The following is a 7,005-nucleotide window of genomic DNA, read 5'->3' as shown; positions in this document are numbered from 1 at the left end:
TCAGTGGTAAAGTGCTCTTGGATTCAATCCCAATACCACACCAAAATTTAAAAAAACACAAAAATTGGTTATACATGCACATTGTTTAGAAAGTCTACAATGTTTGTCTTGGCAAAGAGCTCAACACACACCGTTTTCCACTCTGCAGAGGCAACTAATTTTGATTCTAAATTATTTGCTTAATATTGGTACATCTTGATTTTTCAGTTTCTCTTTCCACCCCCGCACCACTCTTTCCATACACATGTCCATTTAGTGTTTCCTCACCTCCTCCCTGTATCACATCACAAGTTTGGTTGGAAGAGCGTTCACTGTTCTCATTATTAGCTCATGTCAGCGCTGCTGACAACTGAGCCGCGCAGTATTCTGATTACTTTTCCTTCCCTGAGTAACAGTAACAGTTACAGTTATGCAAATCTCTCAACATGTTGACATGCTCTGGCTCTGCCACCAGTCTCATCTTCCTGAAGGGAGCTCTCCCAGTTTTTCAACCTGTTCCAGGTGGCGTTAGTTGCCTTCAGGTGCATGACCATGCCTGAGGATTGCTCTGCGCCTCTCCTGGTTGAATCTTCCCTTAGATGCCCTGCCTTCCTCTTTCTTGATTTACTCTCTCATTTATGCTGAGGCACATCCTCCAGTAGCTTCCCGAGAAAGTGCACAGAGACCTTACATGACTGAAAATATCCTGTCTTCACCCTTGCTAATCATTTGGCCAGGTACAAAATTCTGGGATGGAAATTATTTCCCTCAGAATTTGGGGGGCATTTTCCTATCAACTCCTAGTTCCCATCTTGCTACTGAGAAATCTAATGACATTCTGATTCTGACTCCTTTCTAGGAAGGCCACTTATTTTTATTTTCTACCTGGGAACTTTTGTGATCTTCTCTTGGTTCTCAGAGTTCTGAAATTTTGATGGCTTGGTATGAATCTGTTTTCACACAATGTGCTGAGTTCTCAATGAGTCATTTAAATCTTCAACTCATGCATTTCAGTTCTCAATATGCTCTCCAATTCTTTATTCTAGAATTCCTGTCATTCAAATGTTGAATCCCCTTGACTACCCTCTAATTTTCTTTATTTTCTCTTTGCCTTTTTGCTCTATTTTCTCAAGTTATCTACCAACCATGTTTTTTATTTTGTTTGTGGTAAACAATTTAATTTTCTACCTCAATTGCTTAAAGGAAGTGCTGTCATTAGGAAGCAGAACAGATGAGCTATTTACAGAGTTGAAGAAAATTCACAATGGCTGGAGTGTTTCTGAGGCATGAGGTCAAGTTCAAACTAAGCAAAGAAATTCATAGCAAACCAACATAAGAAGTTGGGAAAAACCATACAAATTTTAAAAATTCATGAAAAAGCTTATGAGAAAATCAAAGGAAACTAACCAATTTTTTTGTTGCTTGTTTTTAACTTTTTATTATATATATTTTTAAAATTTGTTCTACTCAGTTATACATGACAGTAGAATGCATTTCAATTCATCATACACAAATGGAGTGCAACATTTCAATTCTCTGTACGCATTGTAGAGATGCACCATTCCTGCAATCATACATATACCTAGGGTACTGATGTCCGTCTCATTCCACCATCTTTCCTACCCTCATAACCCTTCCTCATCATACCCTTTGGTAAATCCAAAGTTCCTTCATTCTTCCCATGCTCCTGACACCCCCATTATAGATCAGCATCCACTAATCAGAGAAAACATTCAGCCTTTAGTTTTTTGGGATTGGCTTACTTTGCTTAGCACAATATTCTCCAACTCCATCCATTTACCTGCAAATGCCACACACAATTTTATTTTCCTTTAATGCTGAATAATATTCATACATACCATATGTGTACATACCATAGTTTCTTTATCTACTCATCTATTGCTGGGCATCTAGATTGGTTCCACAGTTTAACTTTTGTGAATTCAGCTGCTATAAACATAGATGTGGCTGTATCACTATAGTATGCTGATTTTAAGTCCTTTGGGTATAAACTGAGGAGTGGGATAGCTGGGTCAAATGGTGTTTCCATTCCAAATTTTCTGAGGAATCTCCATACTGCTTTCCAAAGTGGTTGCACCAATTCACACTCCCACCAGCAATGTATGATGTACCTTTTCCCCCATATCCTCTACAACACTTATTGTTTGTATTCTTGATAATTGCCATTCTGACCGGAGTAAGATGAAATCTTAGAGTAGTTTTGATTTGCATTTCTCTAATTACTACAGATGTTGAACACTTTTTCATATATTTGTTGACTGACTATATATCTTCTTCTGAAAAGTGTCTGTTCAGCTCCTTGATTGGGTTTTGTTTTGGTTTTTGTTTTTTTTTTTTTTTTTTTTTGGTATTAAGTTTTTTGAGTTCTTTATATATCCTGGAGATTAGTGCTCTATCTGATGTGTGTGGGGTAAAAACTTGCTCCCATACTGTGGGCTCTCTCTTCACCTCATTGATTTATTTCTTTTCCTGAGAAGCAGGTTTTTAGTTTGAATCCATCTCATTTATTGATTCTTAATTTTATTTCGTGTGCTTTGGGAGCCTTTTTAAGGAAGTCAGGGCCTAATCCGACATGATGAAGATTTGGGCCTACTTCTTATTCTATTAGGTGCAGGATCTGTGGTCTAATTCCTAGGTCTAACAAATTTTTATATCAAGCATCTTTAATAAGATAAGCCAAGCTATACATATTGGCTGTCAAGGACACTGACCTTCAAAAATATGGATTTTCTCACATTGGATGCATCAAATGGAAGCACTCGGGTCACTTCTCACAAGCTATGAGCACAAAGGGGTGACTCTTTGAGGTCCAACTGAGCTGAACACTATTACCCCAAGAGACTGAGAGTCTTTCAAAGAAGTCTTTCATAGAGGGGGTAAGGATCATGGGGGTGACCATCAGGGATGCCAGCCCTGAAAAGTGGTCTGATTGGGTAGTAAGTCCTCAGTGGCCCATCTCTTCCTAGCCTGGTGGAGCCAGTATGGGCAAGGAGGTGAGAGTATGAAGTTGAGAAAAAGCCTAGTATAGATTGGTATCCATGCGCCAACACATGGAGGTGCCAGGGAAACTGTGTTGTCTGCTCCTTCTCGATGAATGCTTCTTATGGTGACAGCCACTGAGAGACTGGCTTCAAACAACCATCAGATAATGTTTCACAGTTGCTCCTCAAGTTTACATTTCTCACATGCTTTTGTAGAGGAGTCCTGTGTGTGCTCATGAGAGAACATAGATGCTCCACGTCACACAGCCACAACCTTCTGGGCTACCAGCACTTAAAAGCTCACCCCATGAAGTGCCCCAACAAACCTGTTTGATCATTTTGACAATTTTACACCTTCTTCCTAGATCGCCCACCCCCAACCCAGCAGGAGTCTCTATGACGTTTGTGAGAAGTTCCCTTGGCCCCATTACATTTTGGGAATTTGAGAGTGATGTTAGTCACAATGCATACTGGTGGCTAAATGGAAGGGAACTGGAAAATAAGTTTAGAAAAAACATGAAGTGAAGGAATAAGGTATTTTCCAAGAATAAATATGAGAAAAAGAATATTCATTCAAACAGGCAGTGGGAACAGAGTTTCAGTGGGCACTGGCAGTAGCAGGAGTGCTCCCAGCCCAGACTGCATGGTGCCAAACCCCAATTTGCTACACCTCACTTAAGTGTTAGTTGATAAAAATTATACCTTGTAAAATCAGCAAATAGTCTGGAAACTAATAGCTGTAGCTAGGAGTGAATCCAGGTAGCCTTGGCCATAGGTTATTATAAAGTTGGGGTAGCCCAGCATTCTCATGCCAAGCATGAACACATCCATGTGAGAATGTGGCTTCCTTTGGCTGAGCTTTCTTATGTTCTACCTTTTTTTTTTTTAAGAGAGAGTGAGAGAGAGAAGGGTGGGGGGGAATTTTCAATATTTTTTTTTTTAATTTTCGGCAAACACAACATCTTTGTTTGTATGTGGTGCTGAGGATCAAACCCAAGCCACACGCATGCCAGGCGAGCGCGCTACCGCTTGAGCCATATCCCCAGCCCCTGTTCTACCTTTTTTTTAAAATTATTGATTTCAAGGAATCAATAATTTATTAAATTTATTAAATTATTGATTTCCTGAAAATGATCTCAGACTTTCTCCACAACATCTTCATTCTCAAAAGTGATGAAACCAAACCCTCTGTGCCTATTAGTGATTTTATCAAATATCTTCCAATTTGCCAAACTGCTCAAAATATTGCTTTACATCTTCCACTAATGTATTACCAGATAATCCACCTACAAATATTTGTTTTTGTGAACATCTTGGATTGTGCTGGAAGAAGAAATGCAACCTTGGAGTCAATCATCTTGAAACATAACTCATGGTGTGGCTGACCTAACCCTTTATCTATACTTCTTGGGTCTGCAAACTTGTCAAAACCAAAGCCTCTGGAGCATTTCGTAGTAGGGTCTCTCATGACCAGACATTCTCTAATTTCTCCAAAATTTTTTAAATAGTCTCTGACCCTTCTGGTGAGGTCTGCCAGCTCAGTCCACCCATAAACATTTTACCAGAGTCATGCTGGGAATTGTTGGCACTGTCTGAGGTACCTTGGCTCCCACTTGCCTCCATATTTGAGCCCCACCTCCCACCTCCCCACTGGAAACACTGGGCCCCACAGCAAGTGGAGCAGCAGCTGGATTTCAGCCCTGAGATCTCTGTTCTCTGCCCCCAAAACCATTATTTGTAACTTTTCAAATTTTGTTATTGTACATTTAATTCCCAGTAATTCTTTTTTTGTAGCATCCTAATCTTGTTCATAGGTATAATATCTTATTTCTTTGGATATTAATTATAGTTTTCTTTTTTAATATTTCTGGATTTTGCAAAGTTACTCTTTTCTAATTTTTTAATTTCTTCCTGCTATTTGTTTTAATCTCTTTCTTATTAAAGGTTTTCCTCAAATCATCACTCATGCTTTGCTGTCTGCTTGTATTTAAGAATGAGGATACTAGATCACAAATTTGATACCCTGCAAACATGACTGGGGCTGTCTACAAAGATCTGATTGAGACATTCCATGTCTCTTGGGCTAGTCCAGAGAAAAGCTCCTTCTGTCTCCTGCCTGGATCATATTGTATGTCTGCTACAGGAAATATTAGCATTCTGCAGAGAGGTGGGGGAAAATACCTGGGAGTCTGATTCTTAAATAGATTTCCAAGCAATCTTCCTGTTTTTAGCCTCCCCAATCCATCCAATTTCAGGAGTACCTGGTACAGCAAATGCCTGAACATGTGGGAGTTTCACAGTGTAAACTGGGCTGCTTTTCAATTTCCTTTATTGCCTGCTTAGGACTCAGTTATACTCATTCTTTGTTGGCTGTGTCTGGTTTCCAATATTTTGATAAATCCCCTTACTGTTATTTTAGTTGGTTTCAGGAAAGACCACAGTGCAAGTTCAAATTGCTGTCTTTATCCTATTTCAATTCTAAATGAATAGCAACAACATATTTCAGAGCAGGAATTCTCTGCTGCAACTTATAAACAGAGTGTAAACATAATGTGAAAGAGGACTTGGAAGGACCCTTTGCCACCAGTTCTTTACTTGTTACAAACTTTCATGGCTCCAAAAGCCCAGGTCAAAAGCCAACCCTTGTGATGCCCTCCTCAGTCTCCGAGTGTGTCTTGTTTGACCCAATTTGGACCAAATGAGTTACCAACATTACAGTACCTTATAGACATGATTCCATTTAGGCCTTACACTTTAGGGGTATAGAGGCTCAGAGAGCTTGATCAAGAACAAGAGACCACAGCTAGTAAGTGACAGAACTAAGATTTGAACTCAGGTCTGTTACCACCATCCAGTTCTGTGATATTATTGCTGACTTTGAGGCACCCCCCAAAGGAGAAGCTCACCTTCTGGTAAAAAAGTGGCACAGGTTCTTTAAAGAAGTCAGCCTAGGCATAGGAAAGCAGTACATACTTGGGAACAGAAGTGGAGCCATGTGTGGTTCAAGGAAGGAGCATCTCATCCCAATCAGGGTGAATGTTAGGACAGGCATCTGAGCTCACCACCTCCACCCTCTGAGCCTAAAATCTTACATAATCACAGTGAATAATAACATGGTGGTGATGAAGTTTGCTAAGCCCTTTTACACAGATCGCTTATATTATACAACCTGGTAGGCCAAATGTAATCTCCATTTTCACCAAGAGAAAATAAAAACAGAGAGGTTAACCACTCCGCTGCAAAGTGTTTGTCTTCGGATTCAAATCCATCCCTTCTAAGTGGAATTTCCCCAAATGTCGCCCTCTGGGCCTGTGCTTGCTCTGTTCCTTCTGTCCTTCCAAGTCCAGGCTCTCTGACCCACCCCGTCCACCTTTATTTTATCCAGGGCATCCTTTGAAGGGAGACGTCCCATTCCAGTCTTTTCACCAATGCTTCACAATGTGTGACTTTGTCTGCTTGTTTTAAAATGCTGATTGTTAGGTCTCACTCCAGATCTTCCCGGTTTCTGGGAGATGGGCCCGGGAATCTGCATTTTAAACAACTGTCCTGTGATTCTTGTGTTCCTCTATAAGCGAGCTCCACTGGTGCCTAGAGGCACAGTGAACAGAGGGTACCCTGGAGTTAGCACCGCTCTTCCTAGATCTGGCCTCGGCACCACCTCAGTTTCCCACCTGTGGAGTGGGCCGTGCGCGCAGTTCTGAAGGAGAGGCGCCCCCAGCTGCCGGAGGGCTGCTCAGGCGAGCGCCACACCTGTCTCCTTCCCAAGCTCTTTTCCACCTCCATAGGCCCGCCAGCGCGGTTGGAGGAAACAGCTGGGGGCTCTTGGCTTCCAGGCTGCGGTCGCTTTCTAATCGGCTGCGGACAGGCCCCAAAGCTGGGGGCTGGGGCCGCTTTCCTCCGCACGCGCCGACCTCCCGCCGGGGACTGTAGGGGAGCCGAGTGCGCGGCGCTTCCCGCCCGCTGGGCAGCTGAGGCCCCTGCCTTCCCTCCAGCAGCCCATAAATATTCCCTGGGCCCGAAGGAA

At 41.8% G+C, this 7,005-nt stretch overlaps 1 pseudogene; it reads right to left on the bottom strand.

Moving 5' to 3' along the window:
• Positions 1-3,663: 3,663 nt before the first annotated feature.
• LOC101960656 (RNA-binding protein Musashi homolog 2-like) lies at positions 3,664-4,604 on the bottom strand (annotated as a pseudogene).
• Positions 4,605-7,005: the final 2,401 nt, after the last annotated feature.

The sequence above is a fragment of the Ictidomys tridecemlineatus genome, chromosome 4 (genome assembly GCF_052094955.1).
Source record: "Ictidomys tridecemlineatus isolate mIctTri1 chromosome 4, mIctTri1.hap1, whole genome shotgun sequence".
NCBI classification, from domain to species: domain Eukaryota; kingdom Metazoa; phylum Chordata; class Mammalia; order Rodentia; family Sciuridae; genus Ictidomys; species Ictidomys tridecemlineatus.
The sequence above is the reverse complement of the archived record's forward strand: the minus strand, read 5'-3'. Positions and strand labels throughout refer to the sequence as shown.